Source organism: Phoca vitulina, unplaced genomic scaffold, assembly GCF_004348235.1.
Source record: "Phoca vitulina isolate PV1807 unplaced genomic scaffold, GSC_HSeal_1.0 scaffold25, whole genome shotgun sequence".
Lineage (NCBI taxonomy): Eukaryota > Metazoa > Chordata > Mammalia > Carnivora > Phocidae > Phoca > Phoca vitulina.
The window spans coordinates 26,449,559-26,477,535 of NW_022589728.1; the positions used below are offsets into that span (position 1 = coordinate 26,449,559).

The 27,977-nt window shown below is 39.4% G+C and overlaps 1 long non-coding RNA gene across 1 annotated transcript; it reads right to left on the bottom strand.

Moving 5' to 3' along the window:
• Positions 1 to 2,520: 2,520 nt before the first annotated feature.
• On the bottom strand, positions 2,521 to 15,015 carry LOC116642941. Its single transcript, XR_004301450.1, has 3 exons — positions 14,290 to 15,015; positions 12,257 to 12,359; positions 2,521 to 2,650 (listed from the first exon to the last, which is right to left on the bottom strand). It is a non-coding gene; the product is annotated as an uncharacterized LOC116642941 (long non-coding RNA).
• Between the last annotated feature and the right edge of the window lie 12,962 nt (positions 15,016 to 27,977).

Here is a 27,977-nt window from a genome sequence, read left to right on the forward strand (position 1 = left end):
TGAAAAAAAGTGGTATAGAATGTGAGAAAACAATTTATGCCAGTCCACATGACTTCATTATAAACATATATATGTATTATTAATGTATAAATAAAATTAGGAAGAAAGACCCAAAATGATAAAAATTTTTGCCTGATAGGGTATGTGTGATTTTTCTTTCAAAATGTTTTAATATTCTATTTTTGCTATTTAAAATCTGTTGAATAAATATTACTTTTGTAATAAAAAATATCATTTTTGACTCTAAACTAAAGAAAGTTTCTGGGTGGCTAAAAAGGCAGCTTTCTGCCCCAGCTCTTACAAACTATATTAATTTGTCTCATTATGTTTGCTTTAGCCATGCAGCCACATAAAATAACATTAACAGATCTTATTATTTTAAGTATTAAAATTTTTATTTAAGTGTGTACTACATGTTGCCTTTCCCACCAACTGTTTATTTAAGGTATTTTACAATAAAAATAATGAAATGGTAAAGTCAAAACAGAATGGGAAAAGAGGACACAAGTCTGCCAATCATAAAAGCCAAAATAATTTCTGTGCTTCCATCTCAACTTTGTCTCTAAGGTTTTCTTCTCTTTGTAAGGAGGAAGATGGTTTTGAAGGAAATACACTTTTTGTAGCACTTCTATTGAAAGAAATAGCTCAGGTGGGAATCTAACCTTGGGTTTGATAATCACAATTATTCAATGTTATCAAGAATATGCAAAATTTGCTATTGCATTTAGCAAAAATTTACTTTTATTTAAAGAAAAGGGCAAAATATTAAAATGAATCTTAACAAAGGCAAGTTTCTTTTGTTGGCTACCCTGATGAGCTGTTTTATACAATTTTCTGGTTTTCTAACTTGATCCAAGGATGGAATTTGGAAGGATGGAAAGCACATCACGTGTAAAATATCAGCTAAGTCCAGCTTTTGATTGTAATTTTGTGGCTAGAGGGCTAATAGTCCATATGTGTTGGTGAAGGACAGATTGATAGATAAATGGCAGCGTTATAAGAGAGCACATTCTCAACTTCCTTATTTACAAATGAGGAAAGTCTAGTACAAAATTGCATAGCATGATAAGAAACAACACCTCATTCATCCATCCATCCATCCATTCATTTTTTTCTCTATTTAACAAATATATCTGTTAAGATGTTTTCATCTGCAGAAAACATAATATACATATAAAAGTGGCTTAAAAGATGGAGTTTAGTGTTTTATATAACAAGAATCCTGGTGGTAGGGAAGTTCCTGGTTGGTTAATTCAGTAACTATAATTTCATCAAGAGCCTACGTATTTTATGTCTTCCTGCTATGCCATCCTGAACCAGTGACTTTTCTTCCTGGGTGACCCCTTGTTTCATGACTGCCTGGTTTCAAGATGCTGCCATCGTGCCAGGCACCACATCCTCACACAATCACATCAAGACTCAGAAAAATGGCATTTCTCCTTGTACGTCTTTTTGTCAGGAAGGAAAACTTTCACTAGAAAGTCCCTGGTGGACTTCTCCTGCTTGGAAGTAATCACATGCTCATTCTTAAATTAATTGTTAATGGGATGGGGGAGAATATTACCATGATTGTCTTGGACTAATTAAAATTCACTCTGGGATGTAGGAAGAAACTCCTTCCTTGAATACCTCACAAAAGGAAAAGTGAACAAAATTGGGATTCTGCCAACCACAAAACAACTCATTGGGCCTCTATTCTAGCTAGCTCTCTGTTAGTCGTAGGGAATACAGGAGGGAGAGAATGGGTTCAGGTCACTTTTCAAAGAAGATGCAGTCTAGTGGGGAGAGGGGTAACTTGTCATTATCAAGAGAGCAGAATAGCATTTTGGATGAGGAAAGTGAATAAGCAAGCTGCAGTATTGTGTACGTGTACATATGGAGTGCTTGGCTTTGTTGCTTTAAAACAATGACTGCTTTAAATCCACCGGAAACCACTTTAAATATCTTAGACAACTGTTGAGTGAAAACCTGAAAACTGTATTTACAGCTGACCCTTAAACAACACGGGTTTGAACTGCGTGGGTCCACTTGTACACAGATTTTTTTTCTCCTCCTTACCATTTTCTTGGTAACATTTTCTTTTCTCTACCTTACTTTGTTGAAAGAATACAAGTATATAACACATATAACATATACAATATGTGATAATCGACTATCAGTAAGGCATCCAGTCAACAGTAGGCTATTAGTAGTTAAGCTTGGGGGGAGTCAGGGCACCTGTGTGGCTCAGATGGTTAAGCGTCTGCCTTCGGCTCAGGTCATGATCCTGGGATCGAGCCCCATGTTGGTCTCCCTGCCCGGCGAGGAGCCTGCTTCTCCTTCTCCTTCTGCTGCTCCCCCTGCTTGTGCTCCCTCGCTCTGTCAAAATGAGTAAATAAAATCTTTAAAAAAAAAAAAAAAAAAAGTCTGGGTAGGGATAGAGAAGGTTTTCCAAATTAGTGATTCTGGAGTATAATCTTGAAAGCAAAATCTGTCAATACCAATAAACACAAAAATCTCATGGCTTTAATGCAGCAAAGGTTTATTTCTTAATTATGCTACAGGACAAGTAGATTAGATATCTTTCCATGGTGCCTCTCTTCCAACAGTGATTCCGGGATTATGGCTGCTTCCAAATTGCAACTCTACATCTTCGAGTTCTCTCATGTGGCTGGGAGAAAGAGATGGAGAATGAGATGAGATGTAAGTACCCTGACATTTATTTGCTTTGACTTATAAATGATATCTCTCACCTCCGCTCTAGATTATTGATCAGAACTAGTCACACATCCCAACTCAAGTGCAAGAGCAAAGGAGGATGTTGACCATTTGGTGAACATTACTCTCTGCCACAGTTAGACAAAGAGTATCGAAAAAGATAAAAAAGAAAGGGTTAGCAAAAGTACAGAGGTGAGAAACATCATCATCTGGGCCAGGTGGATTTTGGTTTTCTTGAATATGATATGAAAATGTGCAGATGATAAGAACATAAAAGAACAGTCATGACCCAGATAAATGAAGGTCCCATAGATGTCAAGGGTCTTGGGTTTTATTGTACAGGAAAGACAAAACCCTTAAAAATTTTTAAGTAGGTTTGAACTCTGGGGACTATGGTCCCTGAGAGGGACAAGATTGAAAGCAGAAATACCTGTTATGAAGTAATCAAATTAGGAGTCTGTGAAGACCTTCATCAAAACCTGGGCAATATAATAGGGATAAAAGAAAAGGACAGATTTGAAATACATTAGAGGCAAAATCGGCAAGAATATAAAAACTGATTAAACATCGGACACTGAGAAGAAGTGAAGAATAACTCCCAGATTTCTACTGTGGGTAAAAGGTATTATCAATTTAGACAAAGATTATTGAGGGAAGACTTTTGAAGAGGGGGAAGATGAAGAAGTTTATTCTGGACTTTTAAGGTTGAGTTGTCAGTAGGAAAGCCGGATGGAGTCAACCAGCAGGAGTTTGGATAAAGGTCTAAAGTTGGGTCCAAGCTTGAGATGAAGGTGTGGGAAACATAAAAGTCTGGATGAAAGATGAGACCACAAGATGAGGTGTTTTGCCAGCTGTGAAAATGAGATGAGCAGGGGCTCAGAACCATGAGGAACCATGAGGAACACCAACATGTGAAGGGTATGAAGAAGAAGAAAAGAGCCCATAAAGATGAAAGAGAAGATACTGCCAAGTGTATAATGAGAGTAAGAAGTTCAGGGAAGGCAGAGTTTCAAGGAGAGTGTGATCAATCATCTTAAGTGGTGTCTTGAAGAAATCCAGCAGGATAAGGACTGAAATTTTTCATTGAATTTGGTGATTAGAAGTGCCCAGTGATAGTTTTACCAGTAAAGAGATTGGTAAGAAGGAAAGATTTCAATGGACTGGGAATTGCTGCAAAGTGGATAAAGTGGAAACACTTCCCCTTGAGAAGTTGAGGGATTTGCTCCTACCACACAGCCGGAGTTTGAGTTCAAGGTGGGCAGAATTGAAGCCTGAGACCAGGTCAGGAAGCTTCTTTATGGCAGGGCTGGACCCAGACCAGTTCTCAGGATCCAGATAGTCACATTCATGAAAGCACCTCAAAAAATAAGTGCAGTCTTTCATCACATTTTCTCATTTTTATGACCATGTAGATGAGTTGCTGAGGGGAATTTTCTAAGCATGTATTAAAACACACACACACACACGTTTGAAAAAAAAAAAATGAAGAGATAGACCATTAAGGTGATTTACTTTAAAGGGTGCTGAGCATAGCACAGCGAACTAGTAACAAATGATACCCCGCTAAATCCCAGTGCATTTTAGACTTTTAGGGAGTACTTAATGGGACCAAGCAGTCTTAGTAAAGTAAAATTGGATGGATGCATTTTTAAACAGTACCCCATGTCAACATAATTCTATCAAGGGATCTTTTCCAATAAGCAAAGCACTTAGCTCATATTTAAGCCATAGTTAAAGAAACAAAATTCTTAGAGATACAGTTCCCAATGTTTCTTGGGGGGTGGGGTCACAGAATTCTTCTCATGATAGTGGTCCTAAATAAAGGGAAGACCCTGGTTCTCATAGCATGTTCTGGGAACATTAAAAAGCTGTATGTCTCTAGCTTCATGGGGAGTGGAGGGAGATAAAGCTGACCACGGAGGCCGGAACCAGATAATGAAGGGCTTTATATATCATGCTAAGGAGTCTGGACTTTATCTTACGGGTTAGCAGAGAGCTATTAAAGACTTTTAAGTAAGGGATTATCATGATCAGATTTCTATTTTCTGGCAGCTACAGTGTGGAAGAGAACTGAAGGAAGACAAAGGATGGAGACAAAGAGACCAGTTAGTTAAGTCCTGTTTATTCTCATTCTTTCCCTCTGCCTTGAAATGCCTACATAGCAAGACGCCAGACCCGTTCTTCATATGACCTTTCTTACCAGGGGCCTCACCGGCCTGGGCTTTTACTGCCTAACACAGTGACCACATGTGCTTGTATGTGCCCATGTACACGTGTGCCACGCACACACACACGCACACACACACACACACACACACACACCCGGATCATGGTTTTCATTCTGATCCTTTCTAAGCAGAGCCAAGACTTCCTGTTGTATTCAGGTCATCCGCAGGTCATGTTAAGGAACAACAGGATATATCATTGTATGAAGAAAAGATCCCTTGTCTTTTGGGAAGACATGGAAGGTCCATGGGATTTGGGCAAGGGGTGGGGATAGAGTTGTGTGAATGTGTGAAAATTATAGTCCAGCTGCTTAGATGAATTAATGTAAAATGTTCTAATTTCTATCTCTTTATAGTATATATCTCATGTAATGCATTGAAAGGTTGCAGAATTCTGAAGGGCAACAAGAGAAAGGAATTGAAGAAGAAAGGGTATTAAAGAGTATACACACACAAGTAAATACTTGTAAAACTGTATCTTGACCTTGCCACACATTTGTTACAGAAGAGGAGGCAAAGGAAAACGGAAACTCACTTGCCCCAGAAAAAGAGAAGAGTAAATACATGTTAAATTCAATAAAATGTTTGCAAATGATGATTCAAAAGCAACAAGCTTAAAGGGAAGCGTAATGGAAATTGCCTATGTATCTGGTTCTAATAGTGCAAGTTTAATAACTGCAGGAGAACAACTAAATTATAGACAGTCCTTGTTCATCACTGTGTCTTGAAAGGTAAGGAATAATGCAGCCTAAGTGAATTGCTAAAAGATTTTATACTTAAAGGAAAGTAAACTGATACATGTGTGGTCTTTAATGTCAGAAGTATTGTCTTTGGAACATTTTTTTTGATCCCCTGGAAAACAAAGTAATATCTGTGGTTTTTTGCCTTCCTCATCTTAAAATATAGGAGAGAAATACAGATGATCTCATCTAAACAGCAAAGCGGAAAGAGGGAGGACCACTTTATACGTTTTTGAATCACTGAGATATTGTTGAATATTGCAGTTTTGAAATGTGACTTAATCACAATGCTGCAACTCTCATTTCCGAGGGAAACTATGGCATATGCATATGTCTCTGAGATTAATGAGGCTGTACTGAACCAAATGGTATCAATAGCTTTGTCTGCCCTCCTGGGAGGACGCCCAGGGTCCATTTCATAGCCTGGTGATATCCGTGAGGTAGTGAGTCATTGGTGGCATAGGGGAAGCATGGAATCACAAAAGAGAACATCCAACGCTGGAGCTACTGGTGGGCATTGAGGTCGGCAGGCTGATGGAGACAAGATAGTGAGAGTCAGCTAGATTATGGGTCATGCTAGGATTTAAAGGTACCTCTTTCACTGCTCAAACACTGAAAGCTGGATCCGCTTCGGTTCGTGGTGTCAGTCTGATAACTCTCCTGTTCACATGAGGTAGAGCACTAATCCTAATAGGGGTTGCTTCCAAATAGTTTATGAACTTAGCGCTGCTTCTACGCTCTAACCTCAATAGCTGAGAGGTGATGGGGATAAGCTGCTAGCTTTCAGAGTGCCAGATCTTTGCGCCTGAGACATTTCTTCCTTCCTTTCCTCCTAAGGCCAAGACACTTCGTCTTCCAAGTGTCCGTACTAATTAAATGCAGTCCTAGTATGCCAGAAATGTTTTGAATGTAAAAGATTAACGAGAGAGAACACTTTTGTGAAAGGAGGGAATTGAGACAGGAGAGGCCCTTCCTAGTTGGCATGGGTTTAAGGGAGAGGTAATCTTGAGGTCTTAGGAACATGAGCAGTGCAATTTTTTTTTTTTTTTTTTTTAAGAGACACTTGGCTCCGATGGGAAAGAATGAACAAAATATTTCAGGGACTGTGGCCACCCAGGAAGGCTCACCGTGATCCTGGGTGACAGATGAGCTGTAAGTGGGCTGTCTGAGTAAACGAGGGCAAGATGAAGCCATCCTAGATCGGCCCCTTCCGGCCATGTTCCTTCTTGTTTCGTTTTAGAGCTCCGCATAATGGGAACCCAATGACCATTTTGACCTTTCCTTCCAGATTTGGCATTTAGAGGAATAAATCAGAATCAGCGCTGCCATTATGTTCCAGATGTGGTGTCTTTAAGACAAAAGGGAGATCATTACCGGCAGTTTTAGCACTCGGGACAATAGAGCACTGCTAACTTGGAACAGAAAGAATTAATCAGTAGGAGAAACTTGGTGTTCCTGTGGGCAACACCAGGCTCTGCAAATATTTTGACTATTACTTGTTCAATCAGCTGGGCGGCGGGAGGGGAGGAAGGAGACCAAGATTTGTGTTTTGGTAACTTGCCAGCACTTCGATGTCAGCTAACCTTTAGAGAAGCAGAAAGAAGATTTTTTTCTAAATACATTTAGCAGTGGTCAGACTGATGAACATATTTAGAGACACTGAAATGATGTAATAATGGCAACAATGTTATTTTTACAGCATTAGGAGGAAAGGAGGACCACTACCAGCTGCCAAGCTCATTGGTCACATTGATCCCTAATAAATCCTGGGTGAGCCTGCCCAATATTAGTCATAGGAGTTAATCCCTGGAATCTGTTAGGACTTAAGACACATTACTTTTAGCTGGGAGGGTAAGAGAAAATATTCTGGCATGTGCTAAGCGGAAGAGTAATTTAGTACACTTTCTTAATATTTTGAAAAGCTGTACTGAGGCAACATTTTTTTTTTTTTTTTTGTGGGATGGAATGAATATCTTGTACTCTCAAGGGAAAAATGGCCATCTCTCATCAGAGAAAAATCAGGGAAGGGAACCCAAAGGAAGAGAAACTTTGTAAAGTTCACATTTTTAAGAAAAGTTATTAAAAAAAAAAATACACGTAGGGGCACCTGGGTGGCTCAGTCGTTAAGCGTCTGCCTTCGGCTCAGGTCGTGATCCCAGGGTCCTGGGATCGAGCCCCATGTCCGGCTCTCTGCTCAATGGGGAACCTGCTTCTCCCTCTCCCTCTGCCTGCCGCTCTGCCTACTTGTGCTCTCTCTCTCTCTGTCAAATAAATAAATAAAATCTTGAAAGAAAAAAAAAAACTACACATGACATCATCTCCACATACTCCGAATTCCTATTTGCTGAAGGCTGACAAAGGCACAATGCCGCCAATGAAGATGGCTTTCTCTTTCTAATATATTTTCACCAGTGGCCCTCACATCTCTAGAAGCAGTAGATACTATTAATATCAATGTTCTACAGAGGAGCAAACTGCCATTTACTATGATCAGACAGCTGGTTAATTGTGAAACGGGGATGGCGCATCAGGCCTATTAGACTCCAGAGCCTAAGATCCTAAATAGGAGGCTAAACTGTAGAGAACTTCACCTCTTTGCAGGTGTTGGGGACTGACATGGTGGCCAGGGGCACAGGGGTTGAAGTGGGACAGGTGTGGGCTCTTCTCCTTACCGGCTGCATGAACTGAGTAGGCTGTGAGCCTCATCTGTGAAACGGAGGTCAGAGTGCCCTTTCATAGAGTTTTTGTCGAGATTAAATTACATAACATAGAAGCAATGTCCCATACACCATATGTGCTTGGTGAGGAATAATTGCTTTTTAAATGACAATTATTGGAATATACTTATTAATTTTACCTATTCTTTGACCAGTGATGCCCAAACTCGGGCCCTATTCTAGACCAATTAGGTTATTATTTCTGACCAACAGTTCATCTTAGAAGATGAATTCTCATCTATCATCCCTTGTGATTCTTAGGTTCAGGCTAGTTTGGGACATAATTCTTTTGGGTTTTTGGTTCCATTATCTCTACCCCAAACTAGCCAACTACTTAAGTTATTTGTTAAAGGCAACCCCATGCCTCTGCACTCTCTAGATCAGCCCTGCAAATTACAAATGACTCTTTATTTTCTCCTGGATCTGTAAAGATTAGTGATGTTGTACCAGTACGTCCGATAAACTTCAGCTCTGGTTCTCTCTGGCACCGAATTATAATTGGTTAAAAGCATCTAGGAGAAAGATGGTCTGAGTCCTTCACAATGAAATTACAGTTGATGTGCTGAGACCCAGAAAGCATAGCCTCTACAGAGGCCTCCCGATCATCTGTCAGTCATTTGAAAGTCAATTCAGAATTTGCCTATTCCAGAAATTGGCACTAACTGCACTTGATTTCAACTACTTACACATTACTCTCAGAATTTCAATTGTGAGTCTATAAAAATTATTGGCTCTTGGTGACATGACAAAGGCTCTTAATAAGGAGAGTTTAGTATCGTTCTTTAACTAGACTGTGTAGTCCTCAGAATCTGGGCCCACATCTGCTACATATAAAGTGTGGGTGAAGGATATCAGAGAAATAGAATTTACACTCCCTGCCCTCAAGGAGAATGTGATCCAGCAGGAAAGATACGCGGCTCTGCAAATATTAAGCAACATTTTCCAACTGGCTGTAAATTATAGTGCCCTGAACTCAACAAGTGAAAGAAATATTATGTTCAGGATCATCATCAGCTCTTTAAGGAGACTCACACCTGAGTTTCATATGTTTTCTTGTTTAGAGAGCAAAGCACGTCACTACAAACATTTGCAGGAAAGGAAAACGATATTGTCTTTTAAACCACATCTCTGTCCAGAACTTGTTCCCAAAGTCTGATCTTTTCTAGTACATGAACACATGATGCTCTAGTCTAGCATTTTTCAACTGTGGCTTGTGATTTATTACTAGGTCAGGGAATATATTTAGGGGCCATGACCATCATTTTTAAAACATGAAGTAGAATAGAAAATATCAGAGACAGCAGACTTAATACAAAAAGAGTTTATGAAAATTGTGATTTCCTGTAAATGTGCCAAGTCACAAAGTAAAACGTATTTGCCACTATGACTTGTAGTTGAAAAGAGTTTGAGGAACAAGGCGTCTGGTCAGCACCAAGGAAACTAAACAGTCCCAGTAAGACTACAGAAGAGTTTGATGCTTGCAACGCATTCTTCCACTGAAGAGAATTACCTCATGTTGTGGTAATATTTTCTGTGCGAAGTTCAAAATCCTGGAGAACAAAGTATCAGTCATGTAACTGCCCAAGCCATACTGAAGACGTGGCTTAGATGAGCGACCACAGTGAGCTTCCTAACCCTTCACACAGGAAGTGTTAGTGGTACCTGCCACTTAGTTGCATGCAAAGCTAGATAAGTACAGGTTTTGTCAGGGGCAGCACTGCTCCAATAAGCTCCAATCAGCTCACCTCATGACAGACTCTCTGGACCAGGGATCCAAAGAGAAAGAACTCAGAAGCGTTCCTTCTGGCAAACTCACCAGTAAGATACATCTCACTGCCTTACCAAACAGAACAAGAGAGAAGTCCCGATGAGTAGTCTGGATAGGAAGGGTGATGAGGAATAGAGCTGTAGAATGTTATTCTAGTGGAAGAGCCCTGGGAAACACGAAGCCATGGAAATACAAAGGCTATTAATCTCCTACCACACTCTTTATTCTCGGAGAGTAGTGTTTGAGATAGCACTGCCTTCTCCAACTCACCTGCCATAGGGTAAAGAGTCTCATGGTCAGCCTGGGTGAGGCAAACCCACCGGGGTAAATAAACAGTAGCTTCTCAGGGAGCCCTATCCTCGCCTTAAGAAACTATGATACCTCATATGAACTACTCTTTCTTTGTGTCCCCTTCTAGAACCTCTTTGGGAAATTATACTTTTGTATGCAGAAGACTCTGAATGGAGACACAATATTAACTAAATTAACTCTAAGGCCCTGCTTATAAAAATTTACTTCTTGAACCATGTCCTGTCTCTAAAGATGCCCAGCCACATTATCTAATTAGCTCACCTGAACTGTACAATGGCAAGTACAAATGTATTCCAAATAACAGAACATTATTATATCCAAATGTCTCCAATTTTAGCATAAATGCCTTTATTGATTCCCAGGAAGAAATCATCAAAAATTAAATTTCTGGTCTTTTCTACATAAATCGAAGATTAACAAAATTTAAGTGAATCAAAAGTGAATAAGTTAGCTGCCTCAAGTTTGAGATAAATTTATTAAATTCCAAAAAGTAGCCCCATCACCAAATTTTCATAGTCTAGTCATTCATAGCCAAAGGCAGCTCACTCTAATACTTGAGTAGAGCTGGGGTTTCTTTACTACTTCCATCTTGGGCTGCCTTCTACCCAAATAAAATTCCTGTAAGCCTCAGAATTTGACTTAGTTTGACATCAGTATTATCAGTCAGGATAGAAGCCACTCCACGTTAGTTCCATTAAAGTATTATTTATTATATGGAATTAGAAACTTATACAATAACCATTTCTAGGGCTGTAGGAGATAAGATCAAAAGGCCACTTTCAGGAAATCTAGAAGTGTGACTCACGGGAAAGTCATAACAAGCAAAGCCAAATAGGTAATTCTCAAAAGAACCCCCAGAAGCCATGGGAAGCCACCACCATTGTTCTGAGCTTCCTGTTTTCAACAGCTTCTCTTCCACCTTCCACTTCACATTAATGCCTCTCACTGTCCAAAGCGAAGGGTCTGAGGACTATCCCAGCACTTGTCCTACACGCAGGCAAGTTTGAAACACAAGCAAACGGCCAGGTCTTGGAGGCCATTATGCAAGTAAAACATCTTTCCTAGATGCCAATACTGGGTAGAAATTTAGACCTTGTGACAGCTACCAGGAGAAACTCAATAGGTTTTGTTGCCAATAAATCCAGTACAAATATATGGGATTTATGGCTCGTGAACATGAAGTCAATAGTGAGAGCTCTCCCATTCTGAATCTGATGCAGGTATTTACCATACTGGAGAATAAATGCACCTATGCACAATGTCCTCTCTCAGAAAGTAGCACTTACAATATCATTCCTTTGTTACAAAGTTTAGAAATTTTCTGTCTTCTTTGGGTCATCTTTCTTTCCCATCATATTTAAATTCCCATTTTGTATCACCCTTTGGCCTCTTCGCATTCAGTACCCTCTTGCTGAACACATCATGTCTTCTGTCCTAATAACACAGGCTCCTTTCCAGTTTTTTTTTTTTTTTTTTTAAGATTTTATTTATTTATTTGAGAGAGAGAGAATGAGAGAGAGCACATGAGACGGGGGAGGGTCAGAGGGAGAAGAAGACTCCCTGACGAGCAGGGAGCCCGATGCGGGACTCGATCCAGGGACTCCAGGATCATGACCTGAGCCGAAGGCAGTCGCTTAACCAACTGAGCCACCCAGGCACCCTCCTTTCCAGTTTTTTTTAAGACATGTTTTTTAGAGCAGTTTTTGGTTTACAACAACAAGAGGAAAGTACAGAGATTTCCTATGTACCACGCCCTCCTCACATGGGCATAGCCTCCCCATTATTAACAGTACTCACCAGAATGGTACATTTTTTTCCCCAAGGATGAACCAGCATTGACACATCACAATCAGCAAAAATCCACTGTTCCCCTTAGGATTCACTCCTGGTGTTGTACATTCTATGAATTAGAACAAAAGAATAATGACATATACAGTATCCATCATTACAATATCATTGAGATTGAGAGTGTTTTCACTGTCCTGTCCGTCCTATTTTATGAGTTATTATTATTACTCCTACTGATACCGAAAGGAAGGCCTGTGAATCTACCTCCTCAATTCCATTTGTTTTGTTTTTCCTGGACAATCACCTCCGGCAGATGGCTGAACAAAATTGATGTTGGAGTTTTGAAAAGCATGTCCCCCAACACCTAGGCAGGCCCAATACTTTTGCCATGCATCCTTCCCTGGGGCCTGGATTTTCCTCAGCTCTTCATCTCATTGAGTCTTGAATAACTCAGAAACTTTAATGTCAACAATAATATCTCCTTCTGCCCTAACTTTTCTGGAGCACAGAGACATGTCTCTTGTGTTCTCCCTATCCCCAAATTCATTCCAGGGAGACTGTGTTTTGTTTTCGCAATTAATTTAAACTTGTCCCTTTCTTTTTCTACCACCTGAAAAGCTCACTCTCTTTGCTGGATCTGCCACTTTTCTTTTCAGACATTTATTTTTCTAACATACTCCTGGGGATTGAGCCTTGCTCCACAACCACCAGCACGCCTGTCCTGTAAGAAGTGTGAGTTCAATCAACTGCAAGTCTGCCAAAAGTATACACTTTTCAGATAAATGTGTCTACTTCCTCCACTCCATCCCCACATTGAATGATCCCGCCCAGGATGCATTCCCTCATCAGATGCCCTCTAACCTGGCACCAAACTTGAATATAAGATGGAGTAAATCATAGTGCTTGAGTCCGGATTCTGGGACTAAACCAAACGAGTTTGAAGTTTAGTTACTTTATGTACCTGATATATATTTTTGGGTAGATCATTTAAATAACTGTGTCTCAGTTTCTTTAGATGTAAAATCTGATTATTAATGTTCTTCTTTTGTGAGATTATTGTAAATATTAAATGAACTTGGATGTAAAATTCGGAGATTTGTTCGTGATACATAGCAATCAATAGATGTTATCTTCCCTGTGTCTTCTATTATCCATATACTTTCCAGGCATTCTACCTCCTAAGACAGAGAAGAGTACCTACAATCACTGGAGCCCCTTCAGATGTGCTGACTGATGCCTTAAACGTGATCCTCTAGCCTTCTGTTATATACCTACCGGCTAGATAACAGCTGATTCAAGCCTAAGGAAGTGAATATTTGCAGTCTTAAGGATATGCCTCTCCCTGGTTTTCTGGACCCAGGCTCCTCTGGGGAGAATCATTCAAGCGAGTTTCTGGAGATCTTGCCACCCTTCCTCTGATAGTTTTCTTTGAACCCCAGCCACCATTTTGGATCAAGTAACAGCTGAAATGCTCTTCTCTGATCGCATCTGTAAGGACAGCTACACCCAGGTGCTTCCCCTTCCTCCTTCCCTATTTGCCCAGACTGACTTCCAAGGTCCCTTTTCCCTGTTCATTTTGGGCTACCTTCTTCCCTAAGAGCTTAGCATTGCCCTTAAGAAAATCTCTCTCTTCCCCTTCATTAAAATTTCTTTATTTCTCTTTCATTCTCCCAACGATCATGTTCTGATAGTTTTTAAAGCAATCCAGCTCTTCCTTGTTACCCGAACAAATTTGGTTCCTGAGGACAGATATTGCTGGCACAGACCGTTTTAATTTACCTTCTTAGCTTGGGTTTGAATAAATTTCATCTCTCCACCTCAAGCAAAGCTGGTTCATCCCTTTTTTAACAAGGACTCCTCTACCGGGGGGCTGTTCGTTGATGCAATCACTAGCCCCCTGAATCTGGAGCCAGTGCCCTGAAGGCAATGGGTTGGGCAGAGCTCTTTGGAGACAAAACAGTGTGAATACATGTTTTGAGCTTTCACACTTCCACCCCTGACACTAAACGAAAATGGGGAAAAAGATTGACTCAGATTCCTACCTGCACCTGCTATGAAGCTCTGTTGCTCAGATGGAACTTAACTGCTTCTGAAATGTAACATGCTAGTTTGAAGGCCTTGATGAGAAAAAAAAAAAAAAACAGCAATGGAGTTAAAATCCTTCCACACAAGCAGTGCCTAGAAAGCCTGCACAGTGATATGTGACAAAATGGCTCTCTTTTTCTACGATTTGCTCATCCTTTATTGGGCCTCACCTACAATATTAGGCCGAGCTGCCCCTGTGTGATTCATGGGCAGCAACAGTGACACGCATGGTCAAGCCTGGACAGCCAGCTTACTGGGGTCTGTCCCAGCTAATAACTGGCTGTACCACTGGAAAAAAATAGCCACATATATGCTGCCTCAGTATACCAAGGTACAACGCTACAGGACCTAAATCTATTAAGTACTAAGTAATTAAGTCTCCTTGCTGTCCCTTCAGAAGCAAAGATTAACCCATGTTATTTTGGTCCCTAAATAGCAGTCCCTGTGTCCATCTCTCAAGGTTAATAGACTCCTTTCTTCTCTTGAGACTTTCAATAAATAATGTTCTGTAGCCATAGAACACAGATGAAGATCAAAATATTAGCTTCTTACTGACAAAACCTGAGCTGAAGGATATGGCTTAGGTGTGCATTTTCCTCATTCTTCAGTCACATGGTCACAGGAAGCCGGGCCACCCCAGGACACCCCTGGAAAAGCCTCCTGACCTAAGAAGCTTAGCATGCACAGAGAAGAGACCAGAACATAGACTTTCCATGGGCAGGCAGCTTCAAAGAGAGAAGCTGGAATTACCTTGTATTCTTCCAACTTGCCAGTCAGAAAATCCCATGAGAAGGCGTAAGTCAGCGGGGGAGCGGGACAGTCCAAAGGTATGAGTCTTCAAGAAGTTCCCTTGTGGGAGCATGAGGCCAGATTAACACTTTAGACTTGGCTTTCAAAGAATTGCCTTAATAGTAAAGAAAGGAGAAGCTGGGTAGAGAACTGCTCACCAAATCCCAAGAACTTTTCTGATATTCTGACCCAGTAACTAAACGTAAATAATGTGGCTAAAGTCAGGGTAGACATTTGTTTCGCACTGCAATGTTTGTGGTATGGAAAATAAGTCACATTGACCATCTAGAGCTAATGTTGATTTTTATTCTTGCCCATTTGTAAGGCATATCTTACTTTATAAACTATAGCGTTTTTAATTCAAGTTAGAAAATAGACCCTTGGGATTTTTAACAATAGCTTTGCTGCATATTTTAGTAAGAGTCCAATTCATATGTAACATTTTTGAGATTCTTCTTGAAAGTGCTTTGAAAACGTATGATATTGTACAGAAGTATGATATTGTTTTCTGCAAGTTTAGAGCTTTATACAGTGGCTTTTGTTCTAATAAGCCATATTTATCCCGAAAGGTAGACAAATGGGCACCTGCAGTTTATAAATAGTGATTTTGGAGTGCCTGATCTGCTTCTGAAGTTTTGACTGTCCTGGCAGGAGACTGAGCTTGATTAGGGTGATGGGGTTCACTTTTTTTTTTTTATTGTTGGAACATGAATGGAACCCCTGCTTTTTTGAAATAAGTAGGAAGCATCAACAATCCCAACTACCTAACTCAATTACTATTTTCATGTTTGTATTTTCCCTTCTACACTCCCTCTATTATGTTCTTTCTCAAGAAAATAAATTAGTCTTATGTATCCTTAAGAGTATTTCTCAGCTGAAACCATTATAAAAATCTGTATTTGAGTTATACACCAGCTGATTTCAAAATATTTTCTACCACATATGGCTGATAGGATCATATATGACTGGTGTGTTTCTTTTTCAATAAACTTCTCTTCATTCAGGCTGTCTCGTGAAATCCTCGGGCTCCTTAGGGACCTCAAATGCTAGTTGTGATTAATGTCCAGTTGGAGCCCTTCCCATACCATCTCTTTCATCTTCATGGGAGAGTACTTGAAAAGGTACATAAACTTCCCTACCATGTAGGAGTCATTCTCCAAAATACCATTATCTGGTATTGAGCTTTGCAATTAATAAACTTAGGTCAAAACATCATGTTTAATTTCATTTGTGCCATACAATCATTCTTTAATAAGTAAAAATAACTTTAACTTGAGGATTTCCTTGAAGTGAAATATTGGGTAGACAAAATGGATCCAAAATCTCAATCACTTTTATGTGTCCAGACCAGATTACTTTTTCCTGGGGCCTTTCAAATAAAACAAGTCACAAACAAGGTGATTTTGTTAAAAGGGACTGGGGTCTGCTCAAAGGCACATATGAGTTCAGAATGAAAGTATCTAAATATATGTCTTCTGGGTTCCCTGTTGTTATCAATGTAATCTCAGAGGTATCTGTAAATCAAATAATAATGAGGGGCAGAGGGAAAGAGAGAGAGGTGGAGAGGTGGGGAGAATGAGGGAGAAAGAGAGAAAGAATGACAGACAGTTTTCTACTCTTGGGTTAGCAGATTAGTGGGCTCTCAAGAGCCCAGAAAACTCTTTTCCTTAGATAAGGGAGTTGGCAAAATAGCTTCTTTGTAAATTCTACACTCACATTCTGACTGGTCCCGCATTAGTCTTACCATTCTGCGCAGTGGTTGACGGATGCTGCTATGCTGTTCTACCTGACCCACTGTTGGAATAAATTATCATCACGGTCCTGTTAGCAGGCCCAGGACAAGATAGTGCTATGACAGGTATAATACAGGAATAATGTAGACCCAGGTGTAAATAATTAAAGTTGTAATTCAAGCACAGCTTACCGGTGACATCATTTGTCAATGCCACTAGAATCCTTCAAGGAAATTACAGCTTTATATGTAGAATTTAGATGTACACCGTTCATTGCAACCCATGAAAAATGTTCCCATTAAATGTAGGTGCTGGGTACATTAACATCAAAGGGCAGGACTCGATTCGAATAACTGAGCCCCTATTCTCTTTTCTTCTTCCACCAAAGTGAACCCATATATTGCTTACTTCTAGACTCAGTGAACATAACCTTAGTTTAAAAATGATTGTCCTCTTTTTGGAGGGCAGGTCAGAGAACAAAAAGCAAGGTTAAAAAGGTGAAGAGGCCAAGTGGTGGGCACAGATGAGTTAGTGAGTCGAAAAATAAAAGCTGATGTCAGGTTGCTACTATATACCAGAAGCTACCTTTAGTTGCATCCGTATTTTTTGTCGAGATTTACATCTTACTGGATTGGGGAAAATGTCAAAGGAGAACTTGGCTTTCTGTTAACATTGTGAAGTGAGTAAATTGTAAGAATGTAAGATAAATTATGCCAGAATATGGCTATTTCAAAATAGCCTTGGTATCATGCACAATAGGAAAAAAAGAGGAAAAAGTAACAGAAGTTGGAAAACAAATTCTTCTAAATAGAGTTGAAGGGTGGGGTCTATGCTTGTCAGTTTTTACTAAACTTCATAAATCTGAGATGCCTACCCATAGATTGTTTCAGTAGAAACTAATCTTGAAAAAGTGCAAAAGTCATCCACACTCTTTCAATCTATATTCCTCTCTCTTCATTTATCCCTCTGCCTCTTGTCTTCCCCCCAAAAAAGTATCCTAGGCATGTCTCATGCAGAGAGAAACCATATGTTTATGGGGATTTAATAAGACAACATTACATTAGAATGACATATCTACCACTGTCTCAAATTTTCCGGAGGACGATTTAATATCAAAAGCTTTAAAAGTATGCATATCCTCCGCTTCTGAAAAAGTCTACTTCTAGAGATCTATCCCAAAGCTAAAGGGCACACAAGTGTTGGTCATTTGCAGCATTCTTTATAGAAAGGAAAATTGAGAACAATGTAAATGGCTGACAATAAGAAGTTGGTTCTTTAGGTTACGACAAATCTACCCACAGAACTATCTGCAGCCCTCAATGTGCCATAAATGCACAAAAATATCTAATGACATGAGAAAATCTTTGTAATGTGTGGGGTGATGAAAAGCAGGTTAAAAACAGTTTTGTACCGTATGGTCTTACCTTAGTCTGTTTGGGTCGATATAGCAAAATGCCATTGACCGGCTAGCTAAAGCAACAGACATTTATTTCTCACAGTCCTCGTAGCTGGGAAGTCCAAGAACAAGGCACCACCAGATTCAGTGTCTGATGAGGAACTGCTTCCTTTGTTCATGGACAGCTGTCTTCTTGTTGTATCCTCCCATGGCAGAAGGCTGAGAGAGCTCTCGGGGGTGTCTTTTATAAGAGCGCTAATCCAATTCATGAGGACTCCACCCTCATGACCTAATCACCTCCCAAAGGACCCACCTCCTAATACCATCCCACTGGGGATTAGATTTCAACATACGAATTGAGAGGGGGGGTGGACACAAACAGATTTCAATTCTGCAAAAGAAGCAACATACTTAATATACCATTTTAGATACATAGAAGGACTTCGGAAAAACTGTCCTTAAATTTAGGGATTATGAGTAATTATATAATCACAGTAACTTAATGAACAATGTTCTCTGTGCCAGGCTCTCTTTCAAGTGCTTCACACACACTATTTAATTTATTGAAATTCTTCAAACAACCAAGAAGATAGGCTTTATTGTCCCACTTCGAAGATAAAATCAGGTACACAGAAATTCAGAGTTCTGCTCAAACTAACAGTGGTAGACGTGGGGTGGAATCTTAGCACTCTACGCCGAGAACACATTTTTAATTACTATAGTATAGCAACATCCCAATTTTTATTCATTTAGGTTTTATATCTTTCTCCAAATTTTTCAGGGTAAATATGCATTATTTTATAACCCAGAAGACTAATCAAATCTTATTATTAAAATCATATTTAAAAAATCATATTCGATATTGTAAAGGAAAAGAGAAAAGCTCCTAAATACTATGCAATAATATTTCCATTTCAAGAAATAGATGTTCAGAAACCAAATTGATGGATTGAAGTTTCCTTAAATTTCCTTTTGAGTTTTAATAAAACCGTGTAACCGATGAAATAACAAATGACAACATTTCTGCCTTACTAATCACCTGTTTATTTTTCTCTATAGATGATCAACCCATCCAAGAAACATGGTATTTCCATAATACCACTGTGTCTGTGCTTGGTTGCCATCTTTCCCCTTTATTTTCCCTTTCCAAAGAAGCCTACACACCTCATGGAGACACCTGACAACTTGTTCTCCTTATAAATAAGGAGAGAACAGAGTACAGAAAACAACACCATTGTAGAATTAAGTTTATCATCCTTCTTTCAAAAAGAATTGGTCACAATTTGCTTTGTTGGAGCAATCTGTCCCTTGTTACAGATTTATATTGCTCTGTGGGACTGTGTTAGAAAAACATTATTATTATTAGCAGTAGTAATACTTGGCAGCCAGTCAGCACATTTCATCGAAGACTCCAAGAGCTTAGCCATCAATCAAACTTGCCTTGGTGTGCTCCTGGGAGGAGGTGGTATTATTTCTGCTTGGAACAGAGGTTAAGTGACTTGCCCAAGGCCTTGAAGCTAGGGAGGTTCAGAGTTGGGAATTAAACCCTGGAGACTTGACACCCAGCATCCCACTCTCCTTCCTAGAGCACATGCCCTCTGCCTGTCTGAAAGATGTAGGGATAAAGAAAGCATCTAATAGAAAAATGTCCTGCTCCCCAGCATGCATTCTTATGCTCAAGCTTTTCTGGCATTAAATTAGAAAAGCACAAGTAATTTCCTCCAGAACTTGAGCTGGTACTTTTCAGTTTGGGCGCCTGTTTCATTCATTCCTTCATCAAATATTTGTTTAGCACTACCAGGCGTTAACAACAATTCTGTTGTTGTGAGCAATCCGGCCATGACCTGCAGGGAGTTTTCAGTCCAGCAAGAAAGGAAGACTAATAAACAGACCATTGTGATACTGAGTGATGTTGCTTACCGTTTACGACTGTGTCATGGTCCACATTTGAAATCTAAAGTCATATACGGTGTATATATATAACCTCAAATTTGGTACTTTAATTTTAAGTGAAGTATAATAGGTGATAACCCCTCTCTATCATTTTTTAGAAGTTACTAAGAAATTTTAGAATTAGAACATGACTCCCAAGGGGCAAAATTATTTTTGTCATTCCCCTTTGCTGTAATAGAAAATAACTATTAGATTTAAAATTCTAGTATTGGATTTGAGTTCAATACTTTCTCTGAGAAGAAGCAGGAGTGTGCAGTATTCCTGGTGGTTGTTGGAAAGTTCTGTGTTCTCATCGGGGGCATGGCTCCATGGGTACATACATTTGTCAAAATTCATCAAATCGTGCACTTAAAATGTTCACATGTGTTGTATTGGATATGAAATTCATCTTAAAGTTTATTGAAAAAGTCTGACGTAAATGTAACATTTAGGAAATATAAATTTTTGAATTAATAACTGAACCTAATTTTTTATTTTTTATTAAGTTTTACATTTTAATTCCAGTATAGTTAAGATACGGTGTTATATTAGTTTGAGGTGTACAATATAGTGATTCAACACTTCCATACAACACCCTGTGCTCATCATGACAAGTGCCCTCCTTAATCTCCATCACCTGTTTAACCCATTGTCCCCCCCACCCACCTCCCCTCCAGTAACCATCAGTTTGTTCTCTATAGTTAAGAATCTGTTTCCTGAGGCGTGTGGGTGACTCAGTCAGTTGGGCGTCTGCCTTCGGCTCAGATCATGATCCTAGAGTTCCGGGATCAAACCCCACATTGGGGTCCCCACTCAGCAGCAGTGTCCACTTCTCCCTCTGCCCTCACCCGCTCATGCTCTCTCTCTCTTTCTTGCATTCTCTCTCTCTCAAATAAATAAATAAAATCTTAAAAAAAAAAAAAGGGTCTGTTTCTTGGTTTGTCTAAGTCTGTCTGTCCCTGTTTCTTTGTTCATTTGTTTGTTTTTTAAATTCCACATATGAGTGAACTCATATGGTTTTTGTCTTTCTCTGACTTATTTTGCTTAGCATAATACCCTCTAGGTCCATCCACATCATTGCAAATGGCAAGATTTCATTCCTTTTTATGGCTAACTAATATTCCATTGTGTGTGTGTGTGTGTGTGTGTGTGTATCACATCTTCTTTATCCATTCATCTGAACCTAATTTCTAATAATAAAATAACACTATAATGCTTTTTTGCCATAAGATGAATATAAAGTTAATACAACTGAAGATTGACTTTCGTCCTCTGCCCTGTTCTGATCTCAAAGAGGGAAGAGGAATGGGCTAACGTGTTTTATCTTTTTGTATCCTCTTCTGTGTGTGGGTATGAAAGATAGGAAAAAACTCATGATGACATATGGAACTTTTCAGTTCAGAGTATTGGTCTACACTATAATTTTCACCGTCTGTATTCTAACACTTCATCTTGTCGTAACAGATAAACCCCAAACTATTTTTACTAACCTTTGTTTTATGCATCCCATTATTTTACATGACTACATTTTATATACTCCACTAATTGTTTATTGGTTTTTTTTATTATTATTTTTACTATGCTCTCTTTTATGACTCTGGAGTAAAATTAATCTTTAGTCAATTTAGCGTTTCTTTTTTCTCTGGTGTTATGAATCCTAGATTCTGGGAAGCTTCTTTCCCTAATTGCCAAAGCACGGAGAAGGGTAACTGCTGATGTCCAGTGAGATGCCCTCATTCCTGCTCTCTTTGTTTGCTCTTGTTGCATGGTCCTCTATCTGTGACTGCACGATTCCTTCAGCTCTTGTCCCCACCCGGCTGCAGCCCTGCACCCCTCCCCTGGCATGGGAAACTCAACAGGACTACCTATAGACGTTACAGTCTCCAAGATATTCTCTGGCCACATAGAATTACTGTTCTTATGTAATGCTAAGCAGCTGGTAAACGATGTGAGGCTATTTTGAGTCCATAGGCTTAGACCTATGCCACAAATTAAATACCTGTCATAGCTAGATGGGTAAAGAGGTAGGTGGATAGTGGGGACCATGATGACCTGGAGAACAACTTGTCCTGTTGGAGGAGGAGGGTGTTTTCAGTTCTGGTGAAATACTTCCATGTGCAAATGTGGACAGATGTTCACAGATCTTCTGCGTTTTCAAGAAAGTAGATGGAAGGTTTTAATGTGAAACTTGCCAGGTGCAGGCCATCTCTAGCCTGTGGATGGCCATAATTGTTTTCTATTGCTATTGTAAGAAATTATCACAAACTCAGTGGCATAAAACAGTATGAATATATTATCTCATAGTTAAGTAGGTGAGAAGTTGGCCATGGATCTCACTGGGCTAAAATCAAATGTGTTGACAGGCTATGTTCCTTTTTGAAGACTCTCGGTGATTCTGTTTCCTTGTTTTTTCCAGCTTCTTGAGGTCACCCACGTGCCTTGGCTCATGGCTCCCTTCTTCTGTCTTCAAAGCCAGCAATGTCATCCCTCCCTGGCTCCTTCTCTATTGTCACAGCTCTCTCTGACTACAGTTGGGAAAAGGCTTTCCACATTTAAAGACTCATTTGATTATATTGGACACATGAGGATAATCTCCTCATCTCAAGGCCTTTAATCAAAGCTAAATTTCCCAGGTGCCTGGGTGGCTCAGTCGATTAAGCATCTGCCTTTGGTTCAGGTCTTGATCTCAGGGTCCTGTGATTGAGCCCCACATCTGGCTCGCTGATCGCAGGGAACCTGCTTCTCTCTCAAATAAGTAAATAAAATCTTTTTTTTTTTTTTAAAGCTAAATTTCCTTTTGCCATGTAAATTAACGTATCGATAGATTCCAGGGATTAAGACGGTAGCACTGGGGGGAAGGGTTATTATTTTGCCCACCACAGGTGCCAATTGTGATCTCTGACTTAAATATTCTATGACATCTCTACTTTGGGATTCTTTCTACTCCTTAGAAAAAGGCTATGGGCTTCTTCTGCTTTCTTGTTTTCCTGGCCCTACCAAGTTGCTGTCACTCTTGCGCAAGTGAAGATTTGTGTGGAGCGATTGAGGCTTGGGTTCCCCAGTCCTGGGACCCGCGGGCACCTATTGCTTCCATACCAGGAGGGGCTCTGGTCTTGGGGAGCAGGGCAAAAGTCTTACTCCGGCTTCATCTGAGTGCCTTAAATCCCTGGTGAACTTGGGGCTAGGCTTTGGAAAGCTTACTTCAAAGAAAGTCACAGTTTGTTTTTGCCTGAAGGTTATGGATATTACAGGGCAGCAAGGTTTGGCTGCCCTAATGAAAAGAAGATCACCAAGCAACAGAAAATACTAAGGGGATGGATTAGTTAAAATCTGATTATTTTGTAAAGAATTTTATTTGCCTCTATTTTCTTTAAATGTGAGATTTGTACATGTGTGTTCAATAATAAGTAGACAACAATTAACTATTGAGGATGAGATTTAAAAAAAAAAATTAACAAATATGTTCCCTGAAGGTCCTCTGTTTTAATCGTAAAAGCTTAGTTTATGTTCAATTTTCTGTTCCGCTTGAATAAAATGCTTAATTATCATGAGTCAATAATAATATATGAAATTTATTTTCCCATAATTTATGCTATTATGTTAAGCTTAAAGTCTCATAGAAAATAATAAATCTATCACCTTAACTCCTTAGAACAGGGTAATTTTAAATAAATTAATATTATTTCCTTATTTCCTTTTAATATTGGAAGGTCTATTTGCAATACTTTCCAATTTCCAATTTGCTGTAAGTCAATATTACTACTAACACTACCTTTAGGATGGTTAGTGATTAGAGAACAAGATTCAATATTTTATTTCAATTGCAGTTACTTATGAGTATGTGAAAAAACATTCAACCTCATTAATAATTAAAAGAGGCAAATTAGAACAAGGGCATATCATTTTTCACTTGTTTGATAAAGAGTTTTCAAAAGACAATAAAATCCCAATTATCTATTGTGTAAAATAAATTAGGAAATTATTTATTTTGGATGTCATTATGACAATAAATATTATAAAAGTTTCAAAGTGTATGTGTTGGTTAGAGTGTCAGGTAGGTCCCCAAACATGTAAGAGCTCAAACACCATGGAGATTTATTTCTTGTACATGTTAACAGTGTTGAGTTAGGGACCATGTGAGTAGAGCACTTCTCTACACAGTCCTGCCAGCACCCAGGCTGACAGAAGACTCACCAACTTTATTTTTCTTATTTTTAATTTTTTAAAAGGTTTTATTTTATTTATTGGGGGGGAGGGGCAGAGGGAGAGAGCGAGAGAGAGAATCCCAAGCAAACTCCCTGCAGAGCATGGAGCCCGACGCGGGGATGGATCCCAGGACTCTGTGATCAGGACCTGAGCCGAAATCAAGAGTCGGACGCTCAACAAAATGAACCACCCAGGTGCCACTCACCAACTTTAAATACAGGGCTTCCAAACTTGTCCCAAGGAACACTGTCACTCCAAACAACTGAAAAGGAAAAAATGTATGGAGAAGTATGCGTAAGAGGTTTGTACGGGTCACTATTGCTCTGACAATCATGAACTGAAGCTCAATTTCATGATTACGTACAAGTGCAGTGTAGACAGGGAAAGTAACCTGGCTGTGTCCCAGACAAAGAGGAGAAGATGGATTTTGGTGAGCAGGTCAAATTTGCTACTATGTTATGTACCATATGTTTGATCCAGCATTTCTACATTTATCCTAAGAAAACGTAAGGTTCGATCTTTGAACTACAAAGTTACTCATCAAAGCAATGTTTATAATGGTGAACAACTGGATACTGTTTGAAGGTTCAGTAATAAATAGTGTACTGATTAAAAATTCAGGATGATGTATATATCATCAGAAAGAATGGAATATTGTACAAGAACAACGAGAGCATCAAACAGTGCTATGGATAGATATTGAACTATTCACATAGAAAGCTATCTGTAGTATGTCATTAATTTTAACAACCAGGTTATGAATCGTATGTAGAGTTTGAGCTAGTTTTCATAACAACATAGACTGATGTGTGAAAAGCATCCTGGAATAACATTCACCAAGCCTATCATAGTAGTTACCTCTAGATTGTGGGACAATAGGTGTTTTTATTTCCTTTGCTTTGCATATTTGTTGCTTCTTCTTTTTATATCTTCAAAATTACCTCGTATTTATTTTGTGGGCTTTTAGATGAACAATTAACATTGGCTCTCCTGTAAAAACATCTAAGCACATTACGTTCATTTGTTTTGCATAGGTTACACAGACGACCTAACCTGAGAACCGTATCTACAGCTGGTTACCTGTTGGCTCCAAGGCGCTCTGCCCACGAGCACTACCTCGAGCTCTGCGGGCAACATTTGCCCGTGGCAGGCTATGTCGCCACGCCGTTCTGCTCACACAGTAACCGAAAGTACTTCAAAACTGTTCTTTTGACTTGGGCTAACTTGTTCATATGATCAAAAGCAGAGTGTGCTTCCAGGAGTTCGCAAGCTTTTTTAACCGTAGAACGTAACTAATTTTATAGTAAATTCTCAATTAAATGTTTGTTGGTTTAGTATTGAAGTGTTCCGGCTTTTAATTTTCACGATCGCCATGGTCGTTTGTCCAGAAGTCTCATTTGGTAAATCAGAGGAGAGTCCTTGTTTAATGTTTTCAATTTCTTCCTTGGAAAAAATGCTCTAGAGCACAAATATATATTTATAAGTGAAAACATTAGCAATTTAAAAAATCGTAAGCCTTGGAGAGCAATAGCTTAAATAGCCATTGAGGATCTATTAACATTAAATCATTATCCTATCTGCAAAGAACAATTCCCTGCTAAGTTATAAAGATCAGCAAATGGGGCTTTGGGGGGGTGGTGCTCCACGGTCAATCTCCCTGAGGCTTGATGGGGCCTTCACGTTGCACGCTGCTCAAGGGCTCACAACGAAAAGGCCTGTATCAGGGCAGAGATCCAGACTTCATTCACTTCAGCACACTGTGCACCCTTGCGTGACGCCGTGTCTTTCTAAGCCCTTGAAGGAGAACTATCCTTAATAGCACACAGGCTCTGTTTGGTTTTTGCTGTCCTGGATGTTATTTAAGTGTGAAGCTGCAATACACTTTATTAAGCTTTTTTCACAGTTAGAATCAAAAGATTTCTTAGTATAGCACTGAAGGTTAGGATGAACATGAACCACTTATTGACTTGGCCAGGGTGTTTGTTCATTCAATCATTCATTCATCCATCCATCTATTCATTCACCACATATGCACTGGTTTCTGATTATATGCCAGTCATTATACTAAACTCAAGAGATGCAAAAGTGAACCTAGGGGACCTTACCTCTGAGGAATTTACTATCTGGTGGTGGCATCATTTGAAAAATGGTAATTAACAGGGAACGGAAGCATGGACAAGGCCCGCTCATGAGAAATTGCTTGCTTCCCAAATGTCTAGATGACAGGAAAAGTTCTCTGGGGTCAAGCACCGGGCATTATCCTAACTGAGTTCTAAGGTTTTTGGAGCACAGTTGTAAGTAAGAAAATGCCCAGTTTTAAACATTCTCTAACTAATGTCCCTGGTTTCTTTTCAACCCTTTACCCCCAACATCCTCACCTCTGTTTTATTTAGCTTGAAACTCAGCCAGGGAGCTTTCACGTGAGTCCTTAGCTCACCCAGGCACCGAGTAAGCTCTAAAGCTGCACTGTCAAAATAGATGAAAAGAAGAGTGCAGAGCGCAGAGTATCTCTAGTGTTCTGATGATACTCCAGTATTTGCATTAAGACAGCATAACTATTTTTAATCAGAATTCAGAAATTCCTTGTGCCCAGCCTGATTTTTATAGGAATACCCAAAGAAATTTGGTAGAAGTATCTTACAGAATCAATGGGAGAAGATGGATTGATCTTGGCTGGAAAGAGTCGAAATAAAAACTACGAGCTAGCATAGGTCATATATTTCTGGGCATTTTTTTTTTTTTTTTGTAGGTATGTATGATTCTATAAAATCGAATTTGATGAACTCTTTTTAAAGTGACTTCTAAAGAATGATATTCTTTCTTGCGCAAAATACAAAGGATCCATTTTTTCCTCCCTTATGAGTGTAACAAGTAAAACAGAATGCCAAAATATTCTAGTTAAAATGCACGATGTCAGAGATTGAGCTTCATCGCTATTATGCTAGAGCAGCATGGTACCTAAGAACAATGGAACTGGAATGAACTCTTGCAGGCTTTTTTGAGCACAGTGCTTTTCTCAGCACTGATTTCCCTGATTGACAGCAATACCGGCAGTGGGAAGGAGTTTATGGGTATCATTAATGACAAGCAATGGAAGATTGTAGGTATTTTCTTTTTGTAAGAAACATTCTGCCTTTCAAACTAATATGGTTTGAGGACCTTTGCTAAGATGAGATTCATAGAACTTTAAAATGGAAACCTAACGTGCTCCATTACGCCCAGATGCAGAGGCGGTCTTACAACTTTTCTGAGGCTAGCTGGGTGGCGGTTTATCAACTGCAAGCGTGACAAAAATGAGAGGCCATCATGAGCATTTCTTGCTCCCCCCTTCTTCTGTGACTGGTTACCCAGACAAAGCTCTCCTTGATGTTGGTGGTGCTGGGTCAGTATTAAACACTGCACTCAATCTGATTCTCGGCAAATGAGATCGTTGTTACAGAGAGAAATGATGCACTTAAATTCCAGGAGATTACATTAATGTTACCATAAATGGAAAATAAAATTGTCATTGTCTTAGAGGAGCAGAGAAGAAAAAAAAAAACAAAACTATTTATACCAGACACATCATAAAATTAAGTTACCCCACATA